Source organism: Pleurodeles waltl, chromosome 12 (genome assembly GCF_031143425.1).
Source record: "Pleurodeles waltl isolate 20211129_DDA chromosome 12, aPleWal1.hap1.20221129, whole genome shotgun sequence".
NCBI classification, from domain to species: Eukaryota; Metazoa; Chordata; class Amphibia; order Caudata; family Salamandridae; genus Pleurodeles; species Pleurodeles waltl.
Window position 1 is genome coordinate 99,904,923 of NC_090451.1, and position 17,658 is coordinate 99,922,580.

General features: G+C 49.0%; 1 long non-coding RNA gene across 1 annotated transcript in view; it reads left to right on the plus strand.

Annotated features, from left to right (window-relative positions):
- The window catches only part of LOC138267321 (uncharacterized), a 118,775-nt gene that overhangs the window by 52,022 nt on the left and 49,095 nt on the right, over window positions 1-17,658 (plus strand). The gene's annotated exons all lie outside the window — the stretch shown is intronic.

Below are 17,658 nucleotides of genomic sequence, written 5' to 3' on the forward strand. Positions count from 1 at the left end.
CCGGCTTTGGAGACCCATTTAAGATCTCGGAGGAAGGCGTTGAGGCTTTTGGAGGAGGAGGAATACAGAAGGCTTGAGGAAGGTGAGATAGAGCATTCTGATGAGTTTCAAGGACTTTCCACTGCAAGTGGCTTGGATACTTCCCCAGAGTGGGACATTGCTTCTCCGGAGGAGTTTACGGAGGAGGCCTCCTCTTTCCATGCTGTGGTGAGGAAGGCGGCTGACTATCTAGATTTGCCTTTGTCCTCGGCAGAAGTCAAGACTAACTTGCTCACTGAGGTTCTTCATCCTTCTTCCTCTAGTGCTGACCCCTTGTTGCCTTTTAATGAGGCGTTGACTGAGCCTATTATGGACCTGTGGAAAAAGTCGGTGACATCTCCTGCGGTGAACAGGGCAGTGGCGAGAAGGCATAGGAGTGCCCCAGGAGATCCATCATTTCTATCTCGTCACCCGACTCCGGAGAGTTTGGTGGTTCAGGCATCATGTTCGGCGAAATCTGCCCCCGGTACATTCCCTGGTGTTCCAACAGATAGAGAATCTAAGAGGATGGAGCAATCCTCATAGAAAATGTTCTCTTCTTGCAGCATGGCCCTGAAAGCTACCAATTCCACTTGTGTGCTAGGCAGATACATTCATGCCCTGATGGACTCTGCAAAGGAGATGGCAAAAGATCTGCCACAGGAAGTGCGAAAATCTTTTGGGGCCCTTTTCATGGATGCGCAAGCGGCTGCACAGCAGATTATTCAATCTGGACTGGATACTACAGATTCTATAGCCAGGGCCATGGGGACATCGGTGGCTACGAGAAGACATGCTTGGCTAAGGTCTTCGGGTTTCTCGTCGGATGTGCAATCCACGTTAATGGATCTTCCATTTGATGGGGAAAAGCTGTTTAGGGACAAGGCAGATTCTGCCCTTGAACGGTTTAAGGACTGTAGGGCTACAGCTAAGTCCCTGGGTTTGCAGACCCCTTCTGCTACATTGTACAGGCCTTTTCGTAGGTTTCGAGGGTTTGCTAGAGGTTCTGCCTTTCGTAGATCTCAACCTTATACCCAACCACCTGCCAACCCGCCCTATCGTGCCTTCAGAGGGCGAGGTAGGGGCAGGGCTAGAGGTCCAGCCCAGCAGCTCTCTTCTTCTTCTTCATCCTCCTCTGGAGGACAGCAGCAGAAGCAGCCCTAGTTTTCCCCACTTTATCAGTCACACTTCTCCTGTAGGAGGAAGATTGAGTCTTTTTCTGCAGCAATGGAGGTCAATTACAACAGACTCTTGGGTGCTAGGAATTGTGGAAAAGGTCTATGGTCTCCCCTTTCAGGAGTTTCCTCCTCCCTTCCCTCCCCGTCCCTCCTTTTGTTCAGAAGAACATCTTCTGTTGTTGCAACAGGAGGTTGTAGTTATGTTGGCAAAGGGCGCTATAGAGTTGGTACCGTTGCAGGAAAGGGGTCAGGGGTGTTATTCAAGGTATTTCCTGATTCCCAAAGTGGACGGTCGTCTAAGGCCGATCCTAGACTTGAGGATTTTGAATTTGTTCCTCAGGCAGGAAAAATTCAAAACGCTGACCCTAGCGCAGGTGCTGTTGGCGTTGAACGAAGGAGACTGGATGGTGTCTGTCGACTTGCAGGACGCGTACTTTCATGTTCCCATAGTCAAGTCGCACAGGAAGTATCTCTGTTTTGTGGTTGGATCGCAACATTATCAAGTTTGCGGTCCTTCCGTTTGGTCTTACTTCAGCACCCCGGGTCTTCACAAAGGTGATGGCAGTTGTTGCAGCACATCTCAGAAAGAGGGAGGTAGCGTTTTTTCCCTACCTGGACGATTGGTTGATCAAAGCCAAGTCTCCAGAGATTGTGTTGTCTCATCTGCGAATGACAACGCAGTTGTTGTTCGATCTGGGTTTTTCGGTGAACGTACCCAAATCTCACTTGGAGCCCTCTCAACGCCTCCTGTTTAAAGGGGCAGTATTGGACACAACAAGGTTTCGGGCCTACCCCCCGCCTCAGCGGGTACTGGACATTTAGGCACTGATTCCTTTGTTTCAAAGAGGAGCGGCAGTTCCAGTCCTCAAAGTCTTACGCCTGCTAGGTCTGTTTGCTTCTTGCATTCTGTTGGTCATTCATGCTCGCTGGCATATGAGGGCTCTTCAGTGGTGCCTCCGCAGACAGTGGTTCCAGCACAAAGGGGATCTCAGGGATTCAATAAAGATCTCCAGGGATGCTGTAGCGGATCTTTATTGGTGGACAGTGGACGGCAACCTTTCCCAAGGGAAACCGTTTTCACTACCACCTCCGGTGGCCAAAGTAATATCGGATGCTTCCACTCTAGGGTGGGGAGCTCATCTGGGGGACCTGGAGATCAAGGGTCGTTGGTCTCCAGCAGAACAGATGTTGCATATCAATCTGTTGGAATTGCGGGCTGTATGTTTAGCGCTCAAGGCCTTCCTCCCTTCCCTTCGCGGTCAGTCAGTTCAGATCCTGACGGACAACACTACCGCGATGTGGTATATAAACAAGCAGGGAGGAGTGGGGTCGTATCTTCTTTGCAGAGAAGCTCTACGACTTTGGTCCTGGGCTCAGGACCATCAGATTTGCTTAATAGCAAATCATTTGGCCGGAGTGTTGAATGTACGTGCGGACGTTCTCAGTCGTCACTTCTCGTTAGATCACGAGTGGCGTCTCCATCCAGAGGTAGTCCTCCACATCTTTGAGATGTGGGGTGCTCCTCAAGTGGATTTATTTGCCACTCGGGAGAACGCGCATTGCCCGTTATTCGGCAGCCTCCAGTATCCGTTGCAAGGGGTGTTGGGGGACGTGTTTCAGATGTCCTGGAACGGCCAGTTGCTTTACGCATTTCCCCCATACCCTTGATTCCTCGGGTTTTGAGGAAGGTTCGTCAAGACCGGGCCCAAGTCATATTGGTAGCACCGGACTGGCCGAGAAGGGTATGGTATACAGACCTACTTCAACTCTCTCAGTGCCCTGCGCTCCGTCTCCCGCTCAGGGCAGATCTCCTCTCTCAATCGCAGGGGCAGGTTTTACACCCCCACCTCCAGAGCCTGCACCTTCATGCCTGGAGATTGAACGGGGCAACCTGAGTTCCTTTTCTCTCCCGCCGGATGTAGTGGATGTTATACTATCGTCCAGGCGACACTCCACTAAATCTATTTATGCCGGAAGGTGGGCAAAATTTGTGTTGTGGTGTGGAGAGAACCAAAAAGATCCTTTAAAGGCCCATCTTTCAGATGTACTCTTGTTTGTTCTCAGTTTGGCGAAGAAAGGCTGTGCTATAGCTACAGTTAAGGGCTATTTGTCAGCTCTGTCAGCGTTTCTTTGCCTTCCGGATCAGCCATCTTTATTCAAGTCTCCCATTGTACATAGATTCCTTAAGGGTTTGGTGAATAGCTTTCCTCCTACTCCTTTTCACATGCCTCAGTAGGACTTAAATCTTGTTTTAACATTTTTAATGGGTTCGCCTTTCGAGCCCATGCATTCATGTCCATTGAGATACTTAGCCTTCAAGACTGTTTTCTTGATCGCGATTACTTCTGCTAGAAGGATTGGTGAGCTTCAGGCTCTCTCCGTTAAGCCTCCTTTCACTGTGTTTTTCCCTGATAAAGTGGTTCTAAAAACCAGGGCTGCTTTTCTGCCGAAAGTTGTCACCCCTTTTCATTTAGGGCAGAATATCACTCTTCCTGCTTTTTACCCTCCTCCCCACCCGTCTAAAGAAGAAGAGAGACTCCATAGGTTGGATCCTAGGAGGGCCCAGAGTTTTTATCTTCGAAAGAACTAAAGACTTTCGTTTGGATGACCAACTGTTTGTTGGGTATGCTGGTCAACAAAAAGGCAAAGCTGTACAGAAAAGGACACTCTCCAGGTGGGTCATCTTGTATATCAAGATCTGTTACTCTTTGGCAAGAAAGGTCCCTCCTGAAGGTATCAGGGCCCACTCTACTAGAGCTAAATCTGCATCCTCGGCTCTGGCGAGGGGAGTTCGATTGGAAGACATATGTAAAGCGGCAACTTGGACGTCCCTCCATACTTTCGTGAAACATTACTGTTTAGACTCCGAGATGAGGAGGGACGGTCACTTTGCTCGCTCGGTATTGCAAGATTTCTTAGTGTAATCAGGTGGGCACCCACCACCGAGTGCGGTACTGCTTGGGACTCTATTCATAAGGTGAGGAATCCACAGGTAGTTGTATCCATCAGAAGAACAAGTTACTTACCTTCGGTAACGCTTTTTCTGGTGGATACACTGACGACTTGTGGATTCCTCACGGTCCCTCCCGCCTCCCCGTTGCCTGCCTGGTTACACTTTTATCTTGCAGTATTTAGCTTTATATTTATTTAAATGAAAGCGTATGTATATATAAATATATGTATATTTATATGTATATAGTGATATTTCTTTATTTATTTTGTATATTTATGTATCCCAGCTTTCAATAAGAATGGATTATTTAAATGATCAGGGTTTTTGTGTGTGTATATCTTTCTATATTATTTATACATTTTCATGGTCGGTTTACTCCTATTTGCTTTAAAGGCACGAAAAAAGTGAGGTGAAACTGACGTTAGTACGCCGACGGGGACCTCTTATTGGCATGCTGACATCAGACGGAGCCATGTGGAGCCGTGCCATTATGACGTCCTCGTCGACGTAGACAGCTAGGAAGAAGACTTTCCGTCAGATGCTGGCGCAGGGATCGAATTCATAAGGTGAGGAATCCACAGGTAGTCAGTGTATCCACCAGAAAAAGCGTTACCGAAGGTAAGTAACTTGTTCTTCTAGCTAAAGAATTCAGTAAATCAAAAAGATTTGCAATGGGTACATTAACCTAAGCTTGTGAAGCCGGCAACCCCAGAATTTTGTTTTGCAACAGTTTTGAGCTGTCTGAGAATAAAACAGTTTGGTCATAAAAATAACCAATCGGATGCACTTTGATCCCTCCTTTTGCCCCTGCAGAATGATCTAAAATCCCCGCCAGGCACCTCACTAGCCAGGAGTCTTTAAAATGTATCACAATACACTCTCCCTCAGGGGATTTCCTTGTTGTGCCGGCCCATTTCACTCTTTGTACAAGAGGATCAGGTTATTTAAATCCACTGGCTAGCTGTTCTGACCCTCAGCCAGTGGGCGCACTTTCTCATCAGGGCGGTTGTATCCTCCTTATTACTTTCAGTCGGGGGGCACTTTATCCATTACTGGAACAAACAGCTTGCTTTCTGCAGAATCCTTCCAAATTTGCATTGCTGTTGAGACATGGGGGATTTAAGAACCCAGAGTGAGCCCAATTCTGGTTTCCTAAGGTACGATTTTTTTCTGCTTGTAGGGATCTAACACAAGCTTGAGCTAGGGGTGAGCCAGACACCATCAGGCCTGAATTGTGCAGGACATTTCCCATCCTTGCTGGAAATTCCAAGCTATGGGTATTTCCTCGCGAGGATAACTCAGAGTTGGTTGTCTGGGTTTTCCCACGCGTAGATGACTCTATATTGGTTATCTTGGGAAACAAGCTGGTCATAGTTGCCTGCAAAAGATCCATCTCTTCGGTGATCAGCTTGGTGATTTTCTCCTCCAGTGTTGTACAAAACGATTTTAATGTAGAGTCTCAATTTTATAAATAAAGTTGTTTAGAATGCCTTTTCCCATTACACATTCCCTCAGCATATCACTGGTCACCTGGGCACCCTTCCTTTCTTTTGTAAGTGTATGTGTATTACACACCTTTTTTTTCCTATTGTGCCCAACTGTTTTTTACCCCGCCCTTCTCTTCTTCAGTGGCTGGGAGCCCACTGGAAAGAAATCTGCAGTTAAGTCCTCTAATAAGTCCTTTGTTGGACTCACGTCCTGCGGGGTAGGGTGCAGAGAATGTACTCTTGTTCCGCCTTGGGGAAGGTCTCTATCCAGGGCTTCCTCAATGGGTGCTCGGGTGCAGTAGACTTTATTAATACGAGAGGTTCCAGGAGAGGCCTCTGGCACGGTGCAGAAACTGTCTCAATCTTGACCTCCACTTACTCTAATTCAGACTCTATGGCCCCCATAACAGATTATAAATAATAATAATAGACGGTTGGACAGAAGAACCCAAACTGCTTTTGTCACTATGCACAGTATTCTTCCTCTTCCCCATTTGGATTAAGGTACTTGCGTCCCTTGTTTACCCCACGCAGTAAAGATAGCCCGATCACACAGAGAAAGAGAGTGGTCCCGGCATGGCCAGTGATGGGTGGAGAGGGGCCTCCTCCCTCTTGGCAGCCTGGGGCTTGTGGTCCTGCCCCCCGATAGAGCACTTTCCAGGAGCGTCCTGCGCTGCGGTGACTGCAGCGTTGGTTATGAGGCGACCGGATTCCCGCTTTCTCCTCTCCCTCTAGGTAGCCTGGGGCTTGTGGTCCTGCCCCCGATAGACCACTTTCCAGGAGCGCTCTGCGCAGCGGGGACTGCAGCGCTGGTTATGAGGCCGCCAGATTCCTGCCTCCTCCTCTTCCGCTAGGCAGCCTGGAGCTTGTGGTCCTGCCTCCGATAGAGCACTTTCAAGGAGCGTCCCGCTCTGCAGGGACTGCGGCACTGGTAATGAGGCTGCCAGATTACCGCCTCCTCCTCTCCCACTAGACAGCCTGGAGCGTGTGGTTCTACCCCCGATAGAGCACTTTTCAGGAGCGTCCCACGACAACCAGCCTGGTTGTTCGCTCTCGCTTTTTCACTGGTACCGCTGTAGCCTTTACTCCAAAGGACTCAGATTTAACAAACTGCAAATTGCTAGAACTTGCGCCCTTGCCATGCACAGTTTTCTTTTTCAATAATTTTATTGCAAATGTTGCATTGTTAATATCAAAGATGCCATACAAGATCTCATCAGTGATATAATATATGGAGTAATTAGCTGTTAATGGGGAAGACACGAGTTGTAGTTATTTAAAAGAACTTTAACTATAACTGCTAAATTTCTATGGTTTTGTTTGAGTAAATTCAGACCCTAATTATAACGTCCCTGTAACCTCTGTTTTTTTCAGTGAATTTAAATGTTTTTTTTTAATGCAAAGCAATTTTATTTACTATTCCTTATTCCAATCTCTGCCGTGTAGGCCTTTGGCCATGCATGGTGGGTGTTGGTCACAAGGCCTGGCCTACAGCCAAGCCTTAGAGCCAAGCTCTTATAACTTTCCCAATGCCACGCACGTCCTTTGGATGTGGGCAGTGCAGGTTGGCCACAGGGCCTGTCTCTGTCAATGGATCTGTGAGTGGGTGCGTGAGTGTTTGAGTGGATCTGAAAGTGGATGTGTGAGTCTGAGTGGGTGTGAGGGGGTGCATGAGTGTCTGAGTGGGTGTTTGAGTGGATGCAGGAGTCTAAGTGAATGTATGAGTGAATGAATTAGTGTATGAATGAGTCTGTGGTTTTTCTTTCAAATGTTTCCGTATTCGTGAATGTCATTCATGGTGACGCAGAATTATTTTAAACCCATATTTTGCACCTAAAACTCACCTATATCACACCCCTGGTGTCAGGGTACCTTTACCCTGACCCCTTTTGCTACTTTCAATTTGGATTTTCATCCCCGGGGACCATGTCTTGTATAATAAATTGGTGGCCGCAAATTTGTAGTCAGGTTGCGGTCAGCCAATTGCAACGTTTTTTTTTTTGCACGTATAGTCGCAAAGTGTTGCAGATTTCAGTAATTATTTGCGAAATATTCACGCCCAGAGATATACAAATTTATTTTCCCATTAATATCTCAAAAACTACTAAGCAGATTCACACCAAATAAGCGAAAGTGTAATCTGCGTACCGACAGCTTGCTTTCTGCCAAATTTGGTGTAATTCCGTCCAGTGGTTCTGCCTGTAGTCATGTCTAAAGAATCATATAGGAATTAACATGGGAAATGCAACATTTTTGAGCCCCCTTTTTCTCTGCTCCCGCTTGACGGATCCCCCCAAAACTTTCCATGCGCAACAAGAATCACTGCAACACGGTGCCAAAGATATAACCGCTTTTTGTATAGAAACATGGTCCTAACTATAACTACCTAGTGGCGCCCGCCACTACGTGAAATATTTATATATAAATATATATATATATATATATATACACACATTACCCTGTGGCCAACCGCCGCGCACGGCCTTTGGTCATGGGTAGTGATGGATGGATTAACGTATGAGTAATGAAAATTACTGTACGTTAAAAAAAAAAAAAAAAAAGCAACATAGAAATCCACTTAAAAAAACAAAGGTTACAGTGAATTTCTATGGTTTTGTACATTTAAAATATGAGCCTAACTATAATGTCCCTGTAACCCTGTAACCTTTGCTTTTTTAAGTGTGTGAGTGTGTGTCTGTGTGTGTATATGTATATATATATATATATATATATATATATATATATATATATATATATATATATATATATATATAATCATTGTCACCTCCTGCTCCGTAAGGGGCCACAGACCCTGCAGGGCGGCCTGGGTTACTGGGGCGAAGCATCCCACTGAAAACATCTCCCAAACACGAAAAGCCCAGTCACCAGTCCATGTTAAAATCCAAGCATTTAATAGCATTTCTGAGCAGCAAGACAACAAATCCTGACGCGTTTTGGCAACTGCAAGCCTTGTTCACAGGTAAGTAAGAGCAGGTGTTAGTGAGCCAGTGCTTTTTAAATACACAGTCATGTGACTTCAATAACCAAACTCCAAATCCCATAATGCACAGTTCCATATAGATAACTGCTGGAGCGCTTAATTTCCATATAGCTGCAATAGCGTCACAGGCACTTCAGTTCACCATACAAATGTTCTTATGTGCATTAGGTATCCATTACTTGGTAGTCCACTTGCTTTTACAGTTTCTGCCCAGCATGATAACAACAATACAAGGAATACATGAAAAGTAAGAGGAGAGGCACACTGTCTCCCTCCTATCCTTTGCTCACCTACATCTCAATATATTTCTTGGATAAATGCCTTGTTTGCATGAAGGTGAGCGGGTCGGGCCCCTTCCATAAAACTATCATTGTCACCTCCTGCTCCATAAGGGGCCACAGACCCTGCAGGGCGGCCTGGGTTACTGGTTATATGGAACTGGTGCCTGGGCTTTTCATGTTTGGGATATATATATATATATATATATATAATTCTTTTTTTAAGGGGAGGAAAAGGAAAAATTACATTGCAACCATAAACCACAGTGGCTATTACTAGTAAACCATAGTAGACCGTACATTAATTGTGTCCAATTCACAGAAAGGTAGTATGTAAAAACAAGGTGAGAAATGCAGTCAGTTCATGTCACCCTTGTTCTGTTGACCTGCATTCTAAGGGCCCTAGATCTTCACATATTTGTGGTCATTGCATCTCCACTTGTAGACAGTCTTTTTAATACTGGCACAATAATCAATTCCTCTGGACCATGCCCCTAAAAATGGGGTTGGGGGAGGTGTCTGCCAGTATCCAGTCTCCAGTGGTTAGCAATGTCTCACTTTATGGTCAGGATCCTGATTCCAGACATGGTTCTCTGAGCATGGGAGTCTGCCCAGCTCTCCATTATTCCCAGGAAAGCCACTTTGTGATCTGGAATTGTGAGTGTGTGGATGATGTATGCTAGTACAGCATGAACCCTACTCCAGTGTCACTCCATGGCCTGACATGTCGAAAGTGTGACTACAGTGGTATCTGCATGAGCTTTGCATGTCTCCCAGATAAGCTCATCCACAGCTACCCCTAGAAAGCCTGGGTTCTAGACACTGCCTACACTACTAAGGGATAACTGGACCTGGTGTAAGGTGTAAGTACCATAAATACCCACTACAAACCAGGCCAGCCTCCTACACTCTCTCTTCTCCTCTTGCCAGCTGCAATTTACCTTGGGGAGCTTGGAAAAGTGACAAAAGCACTAGGAGTGGTTCTGAACTTTCAAAACCAGTCTACAAAGGCTGCAGTACACCAAGGAAATGCCTGGTGGAATACTGTGTCAACCTTGCAAAGATCATTCAAGCTGGCCATGACGCAGCAAAGTAAGTAATTCGCTCTGTGATGAAAACCATGGACTGCTTGTGCAGGGTGGTCGGTACCAGTGGGGTGCGTTAATGTCATGTGTGTCTGAGATCCACAGGCTTTGCAGGTGATGTTCAGGCATCACTAATGGATGTGCCATTTGATGGCATTCATCTCTTTGGAGCAAAGGCAGACTCTGCCCTGGAGCACGTTGAGGCAGTGCACTGTTCAATCCCTCACCCGCCCCTCCTGCTACCACCACCAAACTGTTTTAGTTTGTGCTGGCAACACATTAGAGGCACCATAAGGCACAATAAGGATACCATCAAGGGTGGCAGAGGATTACATCCTACAGATGAGAGCTCCAGATAGCTGAACAGGGTTTCATACATCTAGCCCCATAGTCCCTTAGGAGGTACGTAATACACAAATTATATACACTAGTATGCAGAAATAGGCATAAAAACAGTTAGAAAACTTTTTAGAAATCTGCAATTAGTGAAAATCACAATAGTTAGAAATGGGCCTGGGGGAGCACTAACCATATGCTAAGAAAGTGGAATGCGAAAGTCGGTCCCCACCTGGGCAAGTGTAGTGTGTAGAGGGGAGCTGGGAGTACCAGAAAAGCCCACAGGTAAGTACCACAACCCACCCCAGTGACCAGGAAAACAGGAGTAAATCACAGAAAGTTTCCCAGGTCACACACAGAGAGAAAAGAAGAACTATGCAAACCCAGAAGAGACGGCAAGAAGACCAACAGTGGATTCCTAGACAAGAAGACCTGTAGAAGAAGGGGACCGAGTCCAAGAAGCACAGCAGAGTCCAGGATGAGCAGGAGCCCCTGCTAACCCGAATGAAGGTGCAAAAGGTGAACCAGAAAAGTCAGCACTGCACCCAAGAAAACAAAGTCGGGTTCCTGGAGGGTGCAAGTGATGTCCCACGCCGGATGGAGGATTGCATTTGGATTTGCGTCGTCGGAGTCCGCTAATAAACCTTGGCACATGCAAAGCTCGCGGTTAGCGGAAAATGGCACTGCTGAGGACCAGATGGACTCTTCACAGGAGGAAGAGTCAGAGGGGGCCCTCAGTGACACAGAGAGCCCACAGAATACGAGGCAGCTCACACAGGAGTCCCACAGAACAGGGACACAAAAGTTGCAGAAGAGGCCTATGCAGCACTATGAGAAAGGCTCCCACGCCGCCAGAGAACCATTCAGGGAGCTGTGCATTGCCAGAAAGAGTGCTGGGGGCCGGAGCTTCAAGATGCACGAAGATCTTGGAGGAAGGATGCCAACAGGCCTTGGCAGTTGCAAAAGACGTGGTGCATGGGGATAATGTCTTGATTGGGGGGCAAGGTCTTACCTCCACCAAAGTTGGACAGCTGGAAGAGAGGACCGTTGGGACCACTTCAGTCCGCCATCCGTGATGCAGGATCCACGAAGCTCAGCAGTAGATAGGATCCACGCAGCCGATCATCGTTGCAGTTTGTGCCTGCAGAAGCAGGGGAGTGACTCCTTCACTTCAAGGAAGATTCTTTCTTCCTTCTGATGCAGGCTGAAGATGGGCTGTCCTCAGTGGATGCACGACCGGGTAAATGCTGCAGTTGCTGGAAGGAGCCGGAGGTACAATGTTGCAAGAGGCGTCTTGGTTCTTTGTTGCAGCTTATAGTGTCCTGTAGAGTCCAGATGCAGTTTCTTCGGTCAGAAGTTGAAGTGGCGGATGCAGAGGATTCCTGCTGGAGGCTTGCAATCCGAATCTGAGGAACCACCCAAAGGAGAGACCCTAAATAGCCCTGAAAGGGGGATTGGTCACCTAGCTGAGTGACCACCTATCAGGAGGGGGCTCTGACATCACCTGCTGGCACTGGCCACTCAAATGCTCCCAGAGTTCCCTGCCAACCTTGAATTCAAGATGGCAAAACCCAGGGACCCATCAGGAGGAGCTCTGAGCACCAAGCTCTGAGCACCACCCCTGGAGTGGTGATGGATAGGGGAGTGGTCACCCCTGTTTCCTTTGCCCAGTTTTGCGCAAGAGCAGGGACTGGGGGTTCCTGAACCGGTGTAGACTGGATTATGCGAGGAGGGCACCATCTGTGCCCTTCAAAGCATTTCCAGCCCTTGGGGAGGCTACCCCTCCCAAGCCTGTAACACCTATATCCAAAGGGAGAGGGTGTAACACCCCTCTCGCAAAGGAAATCCTTCTGCCTTCCTGGGCTGGGGTTTCTCAAGCAACAGGAGGGCTGAAACCCATCTGGCAGGTGTCAGCAGTTTGGGCTGCCTGGAAACCCTCTGAATGCTGTAATGGCAATATAGGGGTCCTCCAAGGAGCCCCCAGAGTGCATGGAATCATACAACCAATGCTTGCAAAAGCCTCTGGGTATGATTCCAACATGTTTGATACCAAACATGCCTATGTTCGGAGTTACCATTATGTAGCTGGACATAGGTAGTGACATAAGTCCAGTACACGCGTAAAATGGTGCCCCCACACTCACGAAGTCTGGGGAAATGGGCCTGGAGTTTGTGTGGGCACCTCTGCTAGTGCAGGAGTGCCCTCACACACAGGTACTTTGCACCCTGTCCTCTGGGGTTGAAGGTCTACCATAGGGGTGACTTATAAGTAACCTGGTGTAGTGAAAAATGGCATTGAAAGGGTGCTTGCACCTTTTCAGGCAAGCTGCAATGGCAGTCCTGCAGAAGCCTTTGCATGGGCTCCCTATGGGTGGTAAAATACATGCTGCAGCCCATAGGGATCCCCTGGAACCCCAATGCCCTGGGTACCAAGGTACCATATACTAGGGACTTATAATGGGGCACCAGTGTGCCAATTGTGGATGAAATACAGAGTTTTGGGAGAGACAGAGCATAATCACTGGGGTCCAGGTTAGCAGGATCCCAGTAAACACAGTCAAGCACACTGACTTCTGATGGATACAACTACCTGTGGATTCCTCACCTAATGAATACTCCCATGGCGCCAGCATTCGACGGAAATCTTCTTCCTAGTCTCTGCACGTCGACGAGGACGTCATTCCAGCCACGCGACGCCGTCTGACGTCATACAGGCAATAAGAGGTCCTCGACGACGTGCCGACGTCAGTTCCCTTTTTTCCGTGCATTCGAAACGGTTATCTTCGAGGGAGCAACTGTTACTTTCGTGGTTACAGTGTATTTTTTGCTGCGTAGTCCTTCGCTGCAGTAATAATGTCGCAGAGAAAGTCGGGTTTTAAGCCTTGTCGTGAGTGTGGGGGCAAGATGTCAGTTACGGATCCTCACTCCGACTGCCTTTGGTGTTTGAGCTCCGACCACGACGTCTCGACTTGCGATTCATGCCAGCACATGAATCCAAAGGCCCTCAAGGAACGTGAGGCGAAGTTGTTTATGGCGAAGTCAAAGAAAGAAAAACATCACAAGAAGTCTTCTTCGCCAAGGCATCGGCGTCATCGAGACTCCCGGCGCCGTAAAGAATCACGGGGAGGTCAGTCTCACGGTCACGCCGCATCCATCGACGCCGTTGCCCTTTCCGGCGTCACCGACTTCACCGGGACAGGCGTCGGTGATTGAAGTGGTGCAGCCTCTGGAGTTGTCTCCGGCGTCGCAGACGTCGAGGCCGGCGTCGAGGTCGCCTCCGATACAGGCACCCCAGTATCCGGTTTTTCACACCCCTGGAGCCGATAGTACCGCATTCCTAAATGCGATGTATACCATCTTCCAACAGATGGCTCCAGGAGGTGCTCCGGCTGGCCCTTTGGCCTTTTCATTGGGTGATCCTGCGCCTCTACGGCCGGCACCCTTTATGCCCTTTCTCCCTTTTGGGAACGTGGGCTCGGCGCCGGTGTCGGTGCCGGTGGCCGCTCCGGTGGCTTCAGAGGGATTGGCCCCGGAGATTTCCATCCCGTCGACGTCGGGATTTCGTCCTGTGACTCCGGTGGGTCCATCCGCTCCGAGTGCTCTTTCATCGGCGCCGAAGTTACCTGTGGCGCCGGACGCGGCGTCGGTGGCTTCTGAAGATCGGCGCCGATTTTCGAATTCGGCGGAGGCATTGTCGACTCCGCGTATTGAGCAGAGGCTTCATTCAAGGAGACGTGCTCTCCGTTTATTAGAGGAGCAGGAGTACCAAAGAGTCCTGGAAGAAGGAGAACTAGAGGACTCGGGTGATGGACTGCATGGTCTAGAGACGGCCAGTGGGCTGGACACTTCCCCTGAGTGGGATCTTTCGTCTCCAGGGGAGTACACGGAGGAGGCTGCTTCCTTTCACGCAGTGGTACGGAAGGCAGCTAGTTTTCTGGACCTGCCTTTGCCGGTGGTAGAGGCAAAACAGAACATTTTGACAGAGGTGCTACATCCGGCCTCAGCTGCGGCGGAGCCACTCTTGCCGTTTAATGACGCTTTGCTGGATCCGGTGCTGGAGGTGTGGAAGAGACCAGTATCTTCCCCAGCGGTTCACAGAGCCGTAGCCAGGAGGTATCGAGCTGCACCAACTGACCCTGGCTTTCTTTCTAGGCACCCTACACCGGAGAGCTTGGTGGTGCAGGCCTCTTGTTCATCCAAATCAGCGCCTGGTTCTTTCCCGACGGTACCTGGGGACAGGGACTCGAAGAAACTGGATGCGCAGTCCAAAAATATTTTTTCGTCCTGCAGTCTGGCGTTGAAGGCCACCAACGCAACTTGTATCCTGGGGAGATATATTCATGCTCTTATGGATGACATTTCCTCATCATTTACGGAGCTTCCCCAGGGTCTTTTGGATGTTGTTTCAGATGCCCAGGCTGCCGCGACCCAGATTATTCAGACTGGGCTAGACACAACCGACTCGGTGGCCAGAGCAATGGGCACAACTGTGGTGGCAAGGAGGCAGGCCTGGCTCCGTAACTCGGGGTTTTCTGCGGATGTGCAGTCAACCTTATTGGATCTCCCTTTTGATGGGGACAAGCTGTTTGGGGCCAAGGCAGATTTGGCCTTGGAACGTTTTAAGGAGAGCAGGGCCACAGCTAAATCATTAGGGCTCCAAGCTCCTTCTTCCTCTGCCTCTTCCAGATTTTTCAGGAGGTTTCGTGGATTTGGGCGTGGCTCTTCCTCCTCTTCCTTTCGGGGGAGATACCAGCAACCTGCTTCTTCCCATCCCTATAGATCTTTTAGAGGGAGGGGTAGGGCCCGCACCAGAGGAGCCTCTCAGCAGCACTCTGCCTCTTCCTCATCCTCTGGAGGGGTGCAGCAGGGGAAGCAGCCTTAGGCTTCCACCATTTTCCACTCACTCCTCTCCTGTAGGGGGAAGATTACAGCATTTTCTCCGCAAATGGAAGACTGTTACAACGGACACTTGGGTTCTCAGTATTGTAGGAAAAGGCTACCCCCTACCCTTTCGGGAGTTCCCGCCCCTCATCCCGCCCCGCCCATCTTTTTGTTCAGAAGAACACCTCCTGTTGCTAGAACAGGAGGTACAAGTCCTCCTTTCAAAGGGCGCGGTGGAGTTGGTCCTAGAGCAGGAAAGGGGTCGAGGTTGTTACTCAAGGTATTTCCTGATTCCCAAGAAGGATGGTCGGTTGAGACCAATCCTGGACCTGAGGATCTTGAATTGGTTCCTCAAACAGGAAAAGTTCAAAATGCTGACCCTAGCTCAGGTGCTTTTGGCGTTGAACAAGGAAGATTGGATGGTGTCTGTCGACTTGCAGGATGCTTACTTTCACATCCCGATACTCAAGTCACACAGGAAGTATCTCCGGTTTGTGGTAGGGTCGCAGCACTATCAGTTTGCGGTCCTCCCGTTTGGTCTTACTTCAGCACCTCGTGTCTTCACGAAGGTGATGTCAGTGGTTGCGGCAGAGCTCAGAAGGAAGGGGATAGCAGTATTCCCTTACTTGGACGACTGGTTGATCAAAGCCAAGTCTCCGGAGCTTGTGTCGCATCATCTGCTGTCAACAACCCAGCTGTTGTTCGACCTGGGTTTTTCGGTGAGCGAGCCCAAGTCTCACCTGGAGCCCTCTCAGCGCCTCCTGTTCATAGGGGCAGTACTGGATACAACATTGGGTCGAGCCTTTCCTCTGCCTCAGCGGATCCAAGATATTCAGGAATTGGTTCCAATGTTTCGGTATGGAGCGGTAGTTCCAGTCCTCAAGGTCCTTCGTCTGCTCGGTCTTTTTGCCTCCTGCATTCTGTTGGTCACGCATGCTCGCTGGCACATGAGGGCTCTTCAGTGGTGCCTCCAAAGGCAGTGGTCTCAACACAAAGGTGATCTAGAAGGTGCTGTCAAGATCTCCAGAGATGCTGCTGTGGAATTGAGGTGGTGGATTGCGGGCAACAATCTTTCACAAGGAAAGCCGTTTGCGCAGTCGCCACCAGTGGCCACGGTCATAACGGATGCTTCCACTCTAGGGTGGGGAGCTCATCTGGGGGATCTGGAGATCAAAGGCCTTTGGTCTCCAGAGGAACAGATGTTTCATATCAATCTGTTAGAGTTACGGGCTGTACGTCTGGCTCTCAAGGCCTTCTTCCCTTCCCTTCGTGGTCAGTCGGTACAGGTCCTAACGGACAATACTACCACGATGTGGTACATAAACAAACAGGGAGGAGTAGGGTCGTACCTTCTCTGCAGAGAAGCTCTTCGACTATGGTCCTGGGCAGAGGACCATCAGATTTGTTTGGTAGCAAATCATCTGGCCGGGGTCTTGAATGTACTTGCGGACAGTCTCAGTCGCCAATTCTCGGCAGACCACGAGTGGCGTCTCCATCCAGATCAAGTCCGTTTAATCTTCCAAAGTTGGGGGTTTCCTCGGGTAGATCTGTTTGCCACTCTGGAGAACGCGCATTGTCCGTTATTCTGCAGCCTCCAGTATCCGATGCAGGGAGCGTTGGGGGACGCGTTTCGAATAACCTGGTGCGGCCAGTTGCTTTACGCGTTTCCTCCCATACCCTTGATTCCTCGAGTATTGAGGAAGATTCGCCAAGACCGGGCTCAAGTCATCTTAATAGCTCCGGATTGCCAAGGAGGGTGTGGTACTCCGACCTTCTCCAACTCTCAATGTGCCCTCCGCTCCGTCTCCCTCTCAGGGCAGACCTCCTCTCGCAGTCGCAGGGGCAGGTTTTACACCCCAACCTCCAGAGTCTGCACCTACATGCCTGGAGATTGAACGGGGCAACCTGAGTTCCTTCTCTCTCCTGCCTGATGTAGTGGATGTTATATTAGCGGCCAGGCGACACTCCACTAAATCTATCTACGCTAATAGATGGTCTAAATTTGTGGAATGGTGTGGAGAGAGGCAGATTAATCCTTTACAAGCTCATCTATCGGACGTTTTGTCTTTTGCTCTGTATCTAGCGCAGAAAGGCTGTGCAGTGGCTACCATTAAGGGTTATTTATCGGCCTTGTCAGCCTTCATATGTCTTCCAGACCAACCATCGTTATTTAAATCCCCTATTGTTATCAGATTCTTGAAAGGTCTTCTAAATAAGTACCCCCCAAAACCATTCGTTATGCCGCAATGGGATTTGTCTCTGGTCCTGACTTTCCTTATGGGGTCCCCTTTTGAACCTATGCATTCTTGCCCCTTAAGGTACTTGGTTATAAAAACAGTCTTCCTGGTAGCTATAACATCTGCAAGGAGAGTGAGTGAGTTGCAGGCCTTATCGGTAAACCCCCCTTATACAACTTTTTATGGGGATAAGGTGGTGTTGAG